A 15,326-nucleotide genomic window follows, 5' to 3' on the forward strand; every position below is an offset into this window, starting at 1 on the left:
AAAGAAGGGGGAATTGGGAGGAGCGTATGTGGGCATGTGTTACAGAGTCACATCTTAGAGGTCTAACATGCTAAATTTCTTTGATGTGTCTCTATGGATGAGTCTCTAAAAAATGATTTCCTTTTTGGAGGCACTAATGAAAATATGTATGGAAGTGTTAAGTGGCTGACGGTAATCCTTCAAGGAGCATTATTGGCTGCGTTGGATCGTACCAGATGCTTTCGTAAAAACCATGTTTATTCTACACTTAGTCCAATTTGGAACTTTCTTATAGAGACTCTGGATTGTCTTTGAAATAAACATTTTTAGCTATGCTATTCAGTGGATTATAATTTTTTTCTCCTGTGGTATACGCATAGCATATCATTAAAATATATGGATTTTTTTTTAAACTCTAAAGTAAAACGAACTTTTAAAAGAAGTCTTGGCAGAACCTCAGATGTTAGATCAAGGTTCTGTAATACCATAAACCCATCAAATTCCCAGTATCATTAGAACTCTGGCTGCTATGTGAATCACAGCCTCAAAACCACGACTCACCTTTTTATTACTTTTTCTCTGTTCTAACATTATACATTTATAAAGGACAGGTGTTATGATACCAACTTCTATTATATCGAATTTATCCCAAAGTACCACCAACAGAGACCACTGAACACCATTATGGGTAAAGCTCTGAATCAGGAATCAAGTCTACTGTTATCCTCAAAAATCACGGTGATTTTGATTCACCAGATAAAGTTACAGGTCTAGCTATAGAATCAGACTGACCAAAAGATCCAGCAGTTTCCACTTGTTGCTGCAAATCTAACAAGAGACAGTGGCACTAGAAATGGAAACGTTCCATCTAGAGGTCTTACACATCATTCTTTTTCTTTGCACAAGGATTCTGTGATAATCTTTCAGCCAGACTGTTGTATGAGCACTCAGAGAGCATCTCAGACTCCCCTTTTCTTGAGAAAACGGGAAGGATTGTACAAACTCCCTGAGTTCTTTGAAATAAGGGCCTGCCCAGAATCATAGTCACCTAGAATCCCATTGTGTTGGAATAAGTGGTAAAAAAAGGATGATAAACCAAGGTCCAGTTTGGTTGCAAGGATGAACTGAAACTAGGAAAAGAGGGAAGGGCTAATGGTATTGCAAAAATTGTCTGAAGGAGAGAAGGGCGATGGATGAGTTCAACTCTCTCAGTGCCTTAAGTCAGGACCCTTTGGAAGTCTCCCTAATTGCACCTTCTAAGGAAGGGAGCATTGAAGATACAAAAAGAGCAATTTGCTTGCAAATATGCCTCATTTTAACCGTGGGAATAGCTACACAGAAACTGGCCCAACATTTGTGGGTGTTCACCTGTTATGAAAGATGTTGAGATGCAGAAATTCTAATTTCAGAAGATCTGGCATCCTGTCAGGGTTAGAGCAAATAAGGATGTGACACCCAATATCCACAGATGAGAGAAAAACACTGCTTATCAATTAAGACTGGCTTTAACTGCTTACAGCAAACAAATAACATTGGCTTAAGGAAGACAGAAATCTCTTTCTTTCTCATCCTGTAAAAGAACCACTCTAGGGCTGGTATAGCAATTGCATGGTTTTAGGGACTCAGGCTCTGCCATCCTTGGCACATGGTTTCCACTTCATCGTTCAGGATGGCTGCTTGAGATCCACCCAACAGGAAGGAGGAAGGGAAGGAGCAGGAGGTAGAAAAGCTGCTCTCCCTCAGCTGGGTACACATCAGCTGTTTTTTTGGCAAGTTTGCCAGAAACTGCCTTCCATTCATATTACATGGACACAGTTAGTCCACCTGACCATCTATCACGGCAAAGGAGCTTGGGAAATATGCTATTTACAGTACTCATGGCCCCGGTAAAAACCGGAGTTCTGTTACAAGCAAAAAGAGAACAGATACTGAGGTAAGAACCCAACAGAGTCTGCCACAACCTGAGCGATGTCAGTGCTGAGATTCAGATTTGAGAGGCTGCCATAATTAAGTGGAAAGCCTAGAATTCAGGAGACCTGGATCCTGTTCTCACGTCTACCCAAGTGTCCAGTGACTTAGTGATCTCATCTGTAAAATAGATATTTCCTGGCTAAAAAGTAAATATTGTGACACATGATATTATAAGCATATAAGAGAACCCCTTGTTTAAAGTATCTCCTCTCCAATAAAGATGTTAAAAAAATAATAAATAAATAAATAATATGTTGAAAAAAATAAAAATAAATAAAGTATCTCCTGAATTAATTACCTGATCTAAAGCACATAGAATGGTCAAAAGAGAATGGTCAAAGAGAATAGAATGGTCAAAACTTTGAGTTGAAAGGGACATTCAAGGATATCTAATTCGACCTCCCTCGCAATATAGGCATCTCTGCCACAGCAACCCTGACAGATGGTCCCCTGTCTTGTGCTTGAGCACCCCTAGAGAGTGTTATTCTGCAGTGGCAATGACGGACAGCTCTGGTTGTCAGATAGTTTACCTGGATGGTGATCCAAAAACTGCCTCCCTCGAACCCCCATCTCCTGAAACAACAGAGAAAAAATCCATCGTCTCCTCTTCATGGCAGTGCTTCAGCTATTGGAAAACAGCTCTTCTGTCATCACTTAGTCTTCTACCCTTCAAGCCAAACATTCCTGATTGTTGCAACTGTTTCTTAAGTAACCAGGTGCCCATCCCTCTCGCCATCTGAATATCTTTCTCTACGTTAGTGTTTCTCGAACTCTGTTGACTATGACCCACAGGAAGAAACTATTTTACGTATAATCAGTACACATATCCTTGCATGTAAATGAAACAGAAGTTTCATAAAACAATACGTAGCCTTATTAGCAGACGCAAACTTGTATATTTTCCAGTTCAACTCTATTCTATTCAATATATTGTGTTCTATTTTATTTTGTAAAGGCAGGTTGCTATCCACTCAATGGATTTCATACTCACTCATAAGTGGCAACCCATAGTTGGAAAATCACTACTTCAGATGCACTCCGGCCTATAAATATTCTTGGAGGGTAGTGCCTCGATGCTGCAGGCTGATTGGAGTAAGCAAAAGGGGCTTTTACTTCCTGAGTCCAGAACTTCGTGTCTTTATTTTAAGGAAACCTAAATGCATTGAATTTGAAAGTAACACCATCACACCATTGGCTGAACATTTGAGTCAGTTATAACTGACCTTCTCCATGTGAACAGCTTCTATCTGAGCCTGCTTTACCCCACCCTCTCCTTGTGCAACTGATTTTTTTAAACCTAGATACAGAGCTTCAATTTAATCCTGTTAAACTTGTCTTTTTTTAGTTTCAACTTTTTTCAATGTTTCAAAAACTTTGGGGATCATTTTTGTCATCAATCTTTCCAACTTTATAGCACATATGTGTTTTATAAGTATATTTTCCATAGAATAATAAAATTTTGTATGGTTTAGCGCTTAAAAGATGACTGTTGACCTAAAGCCTCTGGCCCTATTATAGCCATTTATAAACAAATGGTTGAAAATGAAGCAGGAAAGATAGAGATCTATGGTACTGGATAAGAAAATAAAAGTTCTGAGAGGTAGGATTTGAAATTGTTATTATTACTATTTTTTTGTATAGGTTTTCTACTTAAACTCAAATTAGATAATGTTTACCCATCATGCGGCAAGAGAATGCCAGCATGCTTCAACTTCATGGGCACTCAGGCCTACACCGCTAAGACCTGGGAATTCCACCCAGAAACTCTGGAGAGATGGAGATCCCCTGATGTGATGCATCTCTTCCGGCTAGAAGGTAAAGTAGGGCAAGTGGACATGATTTTCATTTGTTTATTTATTCATCTATTTATCCTAGAGATATCTGTTGTGTCAAACACTGAGAAGCAAAAGCAGGGGGCCCTAAATTAGGCTCTGGGGGTATGGGGACGAAGGAAATGCAAAGCAGGGAGCCCTGAGCATCTCCTCCTACACTTAGGGAGGAGATAGCCTGGACTACTCAGTCATTAAGTCTCAGTGAGCTCAAGAAATAAGGACTTTCCTAAGAGCTGGTAAGAGTTAGCTAGACAAAGAGACAGCCGTGTGCCAGAAGGCTCAGAGGTGAGAGAAACATGGGTACTTAATGAACAGGAAAGGACAAGGACATTACTAAAGTTCTTCAAGAAGGACGTGGCTTTGAACACACTGATTAAAAGGTATTTACTTGGCACATGTGCAGGCTAAGGCTGTAATGAGGAAACCAGAGGAGGTGGCCTCCAGCTACGTTCCATGAAGGACACCCATGTGTCTGCTTAGGTTTCTCAAGAGTTTAGGGGCAGCTCGAGGACACTTAATGTCTTGGCTATCTGTGGGTTCTAAGTCCTTATCGGATCAATAGAAGCTAAAAGTTGTTGGCCAGAGTGGAAGAAGAAATGGAGAAGAGGAGATGGACTTAGCAAGAAAGGGAATCATTTTCATTTGATCTTCACTACAAATTCCAGACTCAGACCAACAGAAAGTATTTTTTCCCCCTTGATTTTTCTCTTCTTTTCTTTTTTTAAACTGTCAGGTTGTTTTTTGCTTTTTGTCTTTTTGGTTTTTTTCCCTAATGAGTAATTGCATTCTACATGGTCCAAAAACTGAAAAGGTTCAAAGAAGATGGGTGACCAAATTTCCTTTCCTCTTTACCCCCTGCCACCCAATTTCTCTTCCCAGAGACAAACAAGGTCCTTTTTATATTTCCAGAAATAGTCTCTACACATACAAGCAATATGTATGCATGTATAACCCGAAACCTTTTTTTTAGCCAAATGGCAGCATAATATATGCACAGACAACAGATAATATTTTATTTTTTCTTTTACAGAACTGCCCAACCCAGAGGGGGAAAACATTTTTCAGTGAAAGAGAGGGGACCAGTCTTCAAGAAATTAGAAAACATGAATATCAAGAAGACAGTAAATAATTTTTAAAATATATGTATCTATTTTCCCCCAGTTTCACCATTTATATATCTCAATTTCTCATGAAGAAACAAGAATTTGTAGGAAAAAAATATAAAGGGAAATATTGTTGGTTCTTCTTCAAGATGTTTACTAAAATCCTTGAGTTATAAAAAAGCTTGCAATCTTTTGCTGTCAAATATAAGAAACATGATAAAAGGAACACTGAGTAGAGTTATACTTTGTACTTAAAATATTATGCAAGCTTGAGAATTCAGAAAGCTACACATGACTCTGTATGCAACCTTCAGAAATATTAACAATCTGTACTGACAAACGGAGCCATCTAATTTTCTCTTTTGTACTTCCAGATTGATACAGAAACTAGGGAAGGAATGTTCAGGCTGAAATGAATAGAAGGAACGTTATAAATGAGTAACAAGATAATTAAAGCATGAAGCCTTCCACATCTCGAGATAATCGTAATGTCAAGTGTAGTTTTAGCTAATTAATTGGTTAAGAACAATTTGCCTCGGTGACTATCTTACATTTGAATATGGAACACTTTTTGCTTTGCTAGAAACTGAGAATAGAATTATCTTGGAGCTTGTAAAACAAATAGATTTTGGCCACCAAAAGTGTAATTACAAGTCAGAAAACACAATTTGAATTAGTGAAGGGGAAAATTACAGAGACAATTTTCCCCTTCACACTATACAATTCATTGAGACTCAGAGAGAAAGGGTAAATCTCCCTTCCACTAAAACCTTGTTACTGTATGAGAAAATAAGTTCATTGCAGTTAGGACTCAATATATTCTTAACCAAAAACAATATTGCTCAACTTGAGGGATCACACACCTTATTCATCAGATCTGGTAACTTTGGGAAGTTTCTAAATATCAAACCCACCCTCAAAGTGGGAGAACTTGTCAATCGGATAACATTCAAAAGAAAGTGCCGTAGACTCAGAAGGTAATTCCATAGGAGGAATTCCAGAAACATTGTGAGCTAAGTCAGCAGCATTAAAAGAAACGTGTGGTGATATTATGTCATTGTCTCCCAAGTTACCTTGAGGGGGACTTGCTAATTTTAGATGGTTAAATTCTGAGAGATTTGCTAGATAAGCATCCTTACCTCATTGTTGAAACGTACAGACTTTCTGCAGAGGAAATCCAATCTTCCAGGCTTAGAGAATGAGGACAAGGAGCAAATTCAAGAACTATCTTGCAACTTGAAATTGAATTTCAAATTAGTTAATTTTCTAATCGAATCATATTTATGTATAAAAATCGCACATAAAAAACAGGACAGGAAGAAATTTACCAGAACCTTAAGACAGATCAGCTTCAAGGGGATTTTATCCTCTATTCCTTTAAAATTTACTTCTTGCATTTTACACAATGATTATGTAATACTTTAGTAATCAAGATCAAAGGGGAAAGTTTGAAACTGAAAAACTAATATTTTTCTATCTGCACCCGTACTCCTTTTCCCCTGTGTGGTGGGATATCCTTCTAAACATTTTTGAGCTTGTCCAAGTTCCACTTTATTGTTCTTGGCAGCGATTTCCTCGGTGGACTAGAAAAGAAATAGAGAAATAAAAAAGTACAAATCACTTTTTGTAACAGATTTCCCTCCACCTCTACTACAAAGCAATCTAAATACTACATCTTTACTCTCAACCTTTTTATGGGCACAGAGAACCCAGATGTTCTCTTTCGTTTCCCCTAAAGGGGAAATGGTAAATCACCTCCCCTCCCCCTTTCCCTCTCCCACAGATAATTTGGCCTCCTTCTTTCATATGCTGTGTATTTCAAGCTCTAAATGGTCCCCTGCTTTTTACCCGGGGAAATAATTTCTGCATTTTTAAACCAATCCTGCCAGCCAGTCAAGTAAAACAGTCTTTTTAGAAGCCGGCCCCAGATTCTTCCCTCTGTCTCCCTTGGGGCATCTTCAAGACAGTGGCAGGGGAGGGAAGTGGGGGACACGGTAACTTGGAGGAGCTGCAGCTCTCTGGCATCTGAGCCCTCTGGCTTCCGGACACTTGAAGAGGAGGAAGATGACTTCTTGGCCAGGTAAAAGGGCATCTGTGTTTAATCAGGATACATCCCAACCTTCTCCAGAGGTCCGCTGTGGAAGAGAAGAGGTCGCCTGGATTCCCTCCTCCTTCTCCAAATCCAGGAGACTCGGTGCCAGGATGTGACCTTGAGAAGTCTCTGTTCCAGTTCCTGGGGAGGGAGTTGAACTGGATGGTTCCCAATGCCTCAAAAAGCCTGGGATTCCAATTCCAGTTTATCCGAGTAGACTTCAGGGTATATGAGGACACATGGGAGAACCTTCTCTCTGGCCTCATTAATGAAGAACGTTGTGCTTTTCCAGGGCTGGTTTGTTTTTTTATCTGGGAATTGTGACTCTTGTAACAGTTCCTGCTTCATGCTACGAGGCTTAGCAGCAAATCTGCAGCCTCCCTGTAGCAGATATCTAGGACTTTAAGGCTCGTATTTTGTGCACTAATTTCACTCTAGTTCCCAACTTCCTGTACTACCTTTATTTTCCTTTTTGGGGACTTCCCTGGTGCCGCAGTTGTTAAGAATCCTCCTGACAATGCAGGGGACACGGGTTCGATCCCTGCTCCAGGAAGATCCCACGTGCCGTGGAGCAACTAAGCCCATGCGCCACAGCTACTGAGCCTGCAAGCCACAACTACTGAGCCCACGCGCCGCAACTACTGAAGCCCGCGTGCCTAGAGCCTGTGCTCTGCAAAAGGAGAAGCCACCACAATGAGAAGCCCACACACCGCGACGTAGAGTAGCCCCTGCTCCCCACAATTAGAGAAAGCCCACGTGCAGCAATGAAGACCCAACGCAGTCAAAAATACATTTTTAAAAAATTTAAAAATATATTTATTTTCCTTTTTGTCATTTTTCTTACTCGTGTTTATAGTACTGTTCTTACCTGTTTTGTCGTGTTATAGTATGTGTCCCTTTCAAAGCTTCTTAACATCTTTTTTGGAACAAAGTAGAATATAAATAAAGTTAAATCAATTTTGAAAATATAGATGTTAGGAGTATTCATTTTTCTCCTTATCTCTGTCTTCTCATCAGTTTCTCCCTAAATCCAAAAGTAGATCCCAACTCCATCATTCCGATTATGCAAATATCTTAAGCTACAAAAAGTTGGTATTATTAAATTATAAATTTCTAGCGAGCAGGGATCAGGTCTGATGAGGGATAATGCAGCTGTGGGAGGAGGAAAGAGCTTGGGCTGGTGTTTTGTTTCCAGCTCTGCCACGTACCAGGTGTCTGACCTTGGGCAGGGCCCTTCTCTCTGGATCTCAATTTCCTTGTTTATAAACTGAAGGGGTTGGACCAGGTCACCTTTAAAATCCCTTTCAGCTCTGAAATTCATTGACTCTCTGACCCATTGTGGGTGCTTAATAAATAACAAGCACACTTCCAGAGAAGAATGACTTGCACTTGGACACATCAGTCAACACATATTTACTTAGCATCCACCCGGAATGTGGCTGCCTTGAGGGGCCAATCAGAGACAGCCCCCTGGGGGTACCATGGAGGCCCAGAACTAAAGGAGCGACCTAGGCACTTGTTCTTCCCCACTGCTTAAGGGTTCCAAGTTTTTACAAGATCACTAAAAGCTGAAACTCCTTGCCACATAAACAACCAAAGGCACGGACGGGAGGTGGGGGGGGGCGGGAAGAGGCATTCGTGAGAAGGAGAGTTCATCTACTTTTAGAGAGATAAAATGTTGTGGTCCTTTAGCGTAGAGGGGTATAGAGAAATTTTTTTAATTAAGGTCTATGTTCAATTTTAGTACTCTATAAGTCAAAAGTAACCTGTTTGAAAATAGGAAAGATATTATGTGTAATTTAGTTTTGCCACAAAATTATTGTGCTTGATATATTTTCCCTTTAAAATAAATCCTTGTTAATTATAAATATGCTGATTGACTTTTGTTCTGAACTGTTTGCACTTTTTAACACACACGGAATTCTAAGCTGCTGATAGCATCGTTAAGGGTTTGCCAGTTTGTGAGGGATGGAGCCGAGTTAAGGATAAACCGGGCTTTCCTGGTGGCACAGTGGTTAAGAATCCGCCTGCCAATGCAGGGGACACGGGTTCGATCCCTGCTCCGGGAAGATCCCACATGCCACGGAGCGACTAAGCCCGTGCGCCACAACTACTGAAGCCCACGCACCTAGAGCCCGTGCTCCACAACAAGCGAAGCCAACGCAATGAGAAGCCCACGCACCGCAACGGAGAGTAGCCCTCCCTCCCCGCAACTAGAGAAAGCCTGCGCTCAGCAAGAAGACCCAACGCGGCCAAAAAAATAAATAAAACATAAATAAATTTATTTTTAAAAAAGGATAAACTATCAGCACTATAAAACACACTTGTGAGTCCATTAAGTGTCCCGTAATTATAAGAAGTACCCACCCATTTTCAGAAAAAGGCAGAGAAAGAAAGGAGGAAAAAACCTTGCCGAACACATTTTTGCCCCACACAAGTAACTATCTCATAGCCCTCATTTCTCTAAACTATTCCAGGAAGAGTCCTAACACCTACTGCTTCATTTTAATCATCTCAGAGGATTTCTCTTGGGACATATGTCTTCACTTTTCTAATGGCCAAGTTGTCACGTTCTGCCTCCTAAGTATCTACCGAGGCAGATTCCTGTTTTACAGGGTAGTAGACGTGAGTGGTGTCAGTGGTGGAGCTGCACAAAGGACCCGCATCCCAAGGAAGGAAGGATGTGGTTTGCAGAATCCCAGACCAAACATCTGGACAAAACACCTAAAAACCTTTTCCTGTCCTGCTCCACTGAAAACTATATCCGCAACATCGATGGACAAGCGTGCTTTGTAATTCCAACAAACCTCAGGAGCATCATAATGGATGCTCAGGCCTTCTAATCCAAGAGCTTTGCAGCGTTCTGACTACTTCCTGCCTCTTACTAAGCATTTCCATTTGTTTCCTCCCATCCTTCCGGGTGGAAATGAACTTGAAGTCTTTTTTAAAAAATTGTATTTGTCAAGGTGATTGCCTGAGGGGTAGCTAGCTGGAAAAGGGGCACTTGGCTTGAGACAAGGCCTCTGAGACAGTATAAAAGGCTGGAGGCACTTCCATTCTTTGAAGCTCCAGGTCTACTTCTCTTTTAATGGAGACAATTGAAAATAGGGAAAAATTGGGGGTATTTTTTTAAATGCTCAGTTTTAACGAGGTAAAACTTGCACGCACACACAAATGCAACGCAATAATAATATAATGAATAATAATAAGTAATAATAAAAAACAGTGAAGTTAAATAAGGCTAGTTAATTGTGGAATTTATTAAATATTAATTCATACTGGTATAGCGTGTTGTCTGCCTCAAGTCAAAGTTGTATAAAGATCATTATGTTTCAATCCCATTAGGCATTTCTGTGACTATGTTTAACTTCATCTGAAGATAAAAGGGAAGCTCTTAAACATACCCTTGAGGCTCCAGCCCCATGCTCCCCTCCTCCTGTCTTTGGGTTGTGGCATGAAACTGGCTTTAAAGTCTTCAAGGCCACCCGCAGACAACAGCCTCATCAGGTACCGTGATCCTTAGAGCTAAGGAACTAAAAAGCGGTCACTCATCCCTGTTTTCTTAAATAGCCTCTTTATTTTTCAGAAAACCCGAAGGACAGGACCACACCTTTTCTATCAATTTCCTAGGGTTTTCAATGACATTGTTTTATGTTATGCATGCTTTTCTTTGGAAGACAGCAACTTTCCTATGAATAGCTTTTTTTATTGCTTATCCCTTTCTTGGATCTCCTGGAGCTCTGGAGAGCACCCAACTCGATGATGTCACGAGGAAGCAAGTTTGGGCCGCGAAAAGAGCATCTTATTGTGGTCTGCAACTCACTCTCCTTCCCGCTCTCCCCTACTGCGCCCCTGTTTCCTGCAGAGTCAGCCAACCAGAGTCACCTCTCCCTGCCTTTTGTGGGGCCTCCCACATTGATAACTGATATCTGTGAACTTTACGTTTGCTCTTCTCTTCTCCATGAAACAAGCTAACCCAAACCTCGGTTGGAGTGTTGGTCTCATAAAAGCCATGACCCCCTCTATCCATTCATATGTAAATATTTTGAAAGACAACACTCCACTAATTGCTACTTAAAAGCAGATTCCCTTCTCCATCATACTCTGACTCTAAGAGACCTTTCTCAGAGCCTGCCTACAGGACAAACCACCACCCTGATCTTAATAATTAAAGCACTTCCTGCCAGGATGAATTTTCTGTTGTAGACTGTAAGTGTTCCAGAAAATATAGATTTGTCTAGTCATTACCCCTCCCCCACTCCCTGGATCAGCAATGATGCCAGGAATGTTTTTTGGGTTTTTTTTTTTTTGCGGTACGCGGGCCTCTCACTGTTGTGGCCTCTCCCGTTGCGGAGCACAGGCTCCGGACGCGCAGGCTCAGCGGCCATGGCTCACCGGCCCCGCCCCTCGTGGGATCCTCCCGGACCGGGGCAAACCCGCGTCCCCTGCATCGGCAGGCGGACTCTCAACCACTGCGCCACCAGGGAAGCCCAGGAATGTTTTTTATTTGATAACTTCTAATGTTTGATTTCTTGAGGCTAATGATTAGATGCTCCTTGCAATGATGCTTTACAAACAAACAAACCAGCAGCAGTGGAAGATCTTGATCAAGTACACACAGAAGAGATAAAACAAGATGTAGGGTATCACTCATTGTAAGGCTCTTTTGATCACATTTAAAAATTTTATTTTGTTGAAGATACAGCTAAAAAGCTTTACAAATAGCTCCTCTTAAATTGTATTTATTATTTTTAAAATATGCCAATACAAAACGTTTTATTTTTTTTTTAATTTGGAGAGGAGTTCTTTTAAAAAATGGAGCAAACAATCACAGATGCCTCCCTGTTATGTTTTCATCCTCTCGATGCTCTGCGGTTGCCCTCCTGTGAACACCATGGAGCAGCCAGGTGAAATCAGAAACACACAAACAGAAAGGCAGAGCTAGGTTCACATTCTGACCCCCAGCATTATTAGCCGTGAGACCCGGAGTAAGTTACTGACCACTTCGTGCCTCCATTTACTTCTAGAGCTTTTGTGAGAAAGCAAAGGAAGAAAATATGTGGATTTACTGGAATAAATTCATAGTAGATGGTGCGAATTCCCATCCCTCTGAGACGGTAAAGGTTCTGGAGAATGTGATGAGCTTTCTTAAGGGTGTCAGGTTGAGGAACCATCTAAGGAGAGGACACAAGTGCTACCATGAGGAGGACCTCTTGACATTTTGTGATGGGTGATGTGGAGCCCTTACCAGTGCCCCATCCTCATCCTCATCCTACCAGTGCCCACTTACCTGCAACTGCCAGTTACAGCCACTAGGCATCTCTTCTGCCCTTACTCTCCCCAGGATAATGAGGTGTCAAAGAGCAGGTGTGTTTGGTGAAACCATGTAGAGATAAAGAACCCTCAGCCCTGTAAGACAGGCACGAAATATATTCAAATTATCATGAAATGGTCTTTAAAAGAGACCTCACTCTAGCTTTTGAGTATTTTTGAGGAGTATTTTTAAGTAGAATGAGCAAAGCTCTCCTTACAGACCTAATAAAATTTCACGTTTGTTAACTGCTGGTTTTCCACTGTTAACTTTCATGAGAGAGGACTGGTTTTGACCCTACCCAGAACCCTGTACAAGCCCACATTCACTGTGCTTCCTGATCCTTCTGTCACATTAAAGGCTTGTCCGTGAGCTGCTCCTTTTCAAACTTCACCCTTCTGATGTTAAGGATGGTGAAGACAAGTTAGGATTGCCGTACTAGTGGGTGGATATATAAACTCTTACCAGACTCTCAGGGAGAGCTCCAATTGGTCAAAAATGGAAATAAATTAGGATTCCCTGCCTTGGGTTTGCTTCTGGATGCTTCCCCGCTTCCCTGCTCTCTACTGCTGCCAATTCTCTGAGCCTCATCAGAGTTAGAGTTTGTGAGTTTCTCCCACCACGGCTTTGGATTTTTCTACCAATTCATTCTCTTTCACCTTTTTTCTCTTGTTGTTTCTTCCTTGTTTCCTTTCATTGCCTCTTCTTGTCTCCTTTTCTGACACTGGCATTCTTTCTTGACTTCTCATTTCTCATTTCTCATGTCTTCCATAAAAGGAATAACCTTCATCGTTGCTGACCAAGTCTGTCTATTTTTTGTTCTCTGTGGGCTTATGCTGAAGCTCTGTTCAAAACTGCCAATGTACACTGGGCCCTGATAAAACCATAGAAAGTGGAGAACCCACCCCAAAGATAAACAGTCACTTCCTTCTTGGAAGGGCCATTTGTAGTCCAACCAATACTTCTTTCATCAGAAGCTGCGAAAGGCAAACTATTTCCATACCAAATGAGCTCCATGAAACTGGCCTCCCGTATTCAATCAACAAATATTTCTTGAGCCGCACAGGGTCAGGCCGTGTGAAAGGTAAGGACTCAAGACTCCAAGACTGGCTTGATTTCTGCCTTTGAGAAGTCACAGGAGTAAACAAATAATAAAAGACCCACCAACACCACCCCTTCTACCATCACCCCGCCCTCTTCCCTTCGTTATTTTTCTCCATATCACTTATGGCCATCTGACACGCCCTATATTTTACCTCCGTGAGGGAGGGATTTTGTGTCGGGATGCGTGGCTGAATCCCTAGTACCTGAACATTGCCCGGCATGTGAAGAACTCAAACATATAAGCTGAAAGAATGAAACGCAACATTATGTGTGCAATATCAGAAATGTGGACGAAGAGCTGTGGAATTACAGGGATCCCCATGGAACTAAGGGTCAGAAGAGGCTTGGTCATCTGGTGCTGGGTTGGAGAGCTACAAAGGAGGGGGAAATGTGCCATATTCCACCCTTAAAACTTACTGAAGTGTTTGTTGCTTCATTGAGTTGTATTGGAAATGCTTATATTTCATCTGGAAGGAGAGGGAACGGGAAGCATTCTCAGTGCCTCCTTAGAATACGAAAAGGAAAGCTAGGTCACAGCGGTCAGGCAGGCAGCAGGGGCTTAAGAACTCAGGTGTGGGGAGTCTTCATTTCTTTCCTGTCTCTGCTGTGTGCCCTTGAGCATGTTACCTGACATCTCTGAGCCCCACTTCCTCAAAATATGTAATAACACCTTGTACATGTTACCTTGCAGAGGTGTCCCAAGGATTAAATGGGAAAATGGATATAGGGCGTTTAACATGGCACCTGCCTGTTAAGCCCACAATAAAGAGGTAGCTATTCTTGTAGTAAGGTCACAGCAGAAAAAAACAGAGCTCATACCCTCATGCATCCATACTGCTGAGAAGGGACGCCACATCGCTAAGCGTCTATACGTAGTTTCAGGTAAGGCCTAACTAATTTCCCCCTGGCTCTTTATTTTTACATAAAGTGGCACCAAATGCAATATAAACTAGGTGCCAATAAAAATTGACATCCCCTCCTATTCCCAACCTTTCCCAAACCTAGTAGAAAAGAGGTTTCTGTCCTGCTACTGAGGAGCCGTGGTGATGTTCTTCCACTCAGACTATGGTTTCCTGGGTGACTAAGTCCTTATCCTGCTCCTCCCTCCTTCCCACACTGACCCCTGTCTCACCCCCATTACTTCTGTTGAAAAAAGCTTTTAGAAGAAAATTTTACAAGCTGCTTTAGCCATCGATTTAAAACCTTTTTTTCTTTCCTGAATGCAGTATATTTTCTAAAATATTGAAGAAAACACCTTTTTTCCAGGGTAGAGGAAGGGAATAAAAAGGTACACAATGAAAGAGAAAAAAGGAAGGCCTAGGACACAGGAAAGCCAGCGGGATCCACTGGGTCTGGCTGGACTTCCTGGGGGGTGAGTTTCTGGGAGTTGAGTGGCTTTGTCTGTGTGGGGATCAACCTCTGAAAAAAATGGGATCTGCTTGGCCAACTATGGCACTGGATAAAATTTTGGACCCATAAGGTAAACCTGAGGACTCTAGATTCTTTGTGATTGTTTCATCTGAGTCAATGTTATCACATATAAGACTGAACCTCCTTATTGCTGGTTTTAATAAGAATTATGTATGTGCCTTGCTACTTGGGTTTGGGAATTTTTACACATGGTGGACACAGCCATAATCAACCCAGATGGAACTATAGAACATTTCCAATTCTCCAGAAAGTCTCCTCTTGCCCCTCCCAAGTCAAAACACCCCACCCCACAGCAGGAAGCCCTTGTTCTGACTTCTGTCACCATCAATTAGTTTGCCTATCCTTGAACTGCCCATAAATGGAATCATATAGTAGATACTCATTTGTCCGTCTGCTTTCACGAAACACTATGTCTGTGAGATTCATGCAAGTTGGTGCATATAGCAGTAGTTTGTTCTTTTTCATTGCTGTGTAGGACTCCATTGTGTGACTACATTGCAATT

This window comes from Physeter macrocephalus, chromosome 15, assembly GCF_002837175.3.
Source record: "Physeter macrocephalus isolate SW-GA chromosome 15, ASM283717v5, whole genome shotgun sequence".
Classification (NCBI taxonomy): domain Eukaryota; kingdom Metazoa; phylum Chordata; class Mammalia; order Artiodactyla; family Physeteridae; genus Physeter; species Physeter macrocephalus.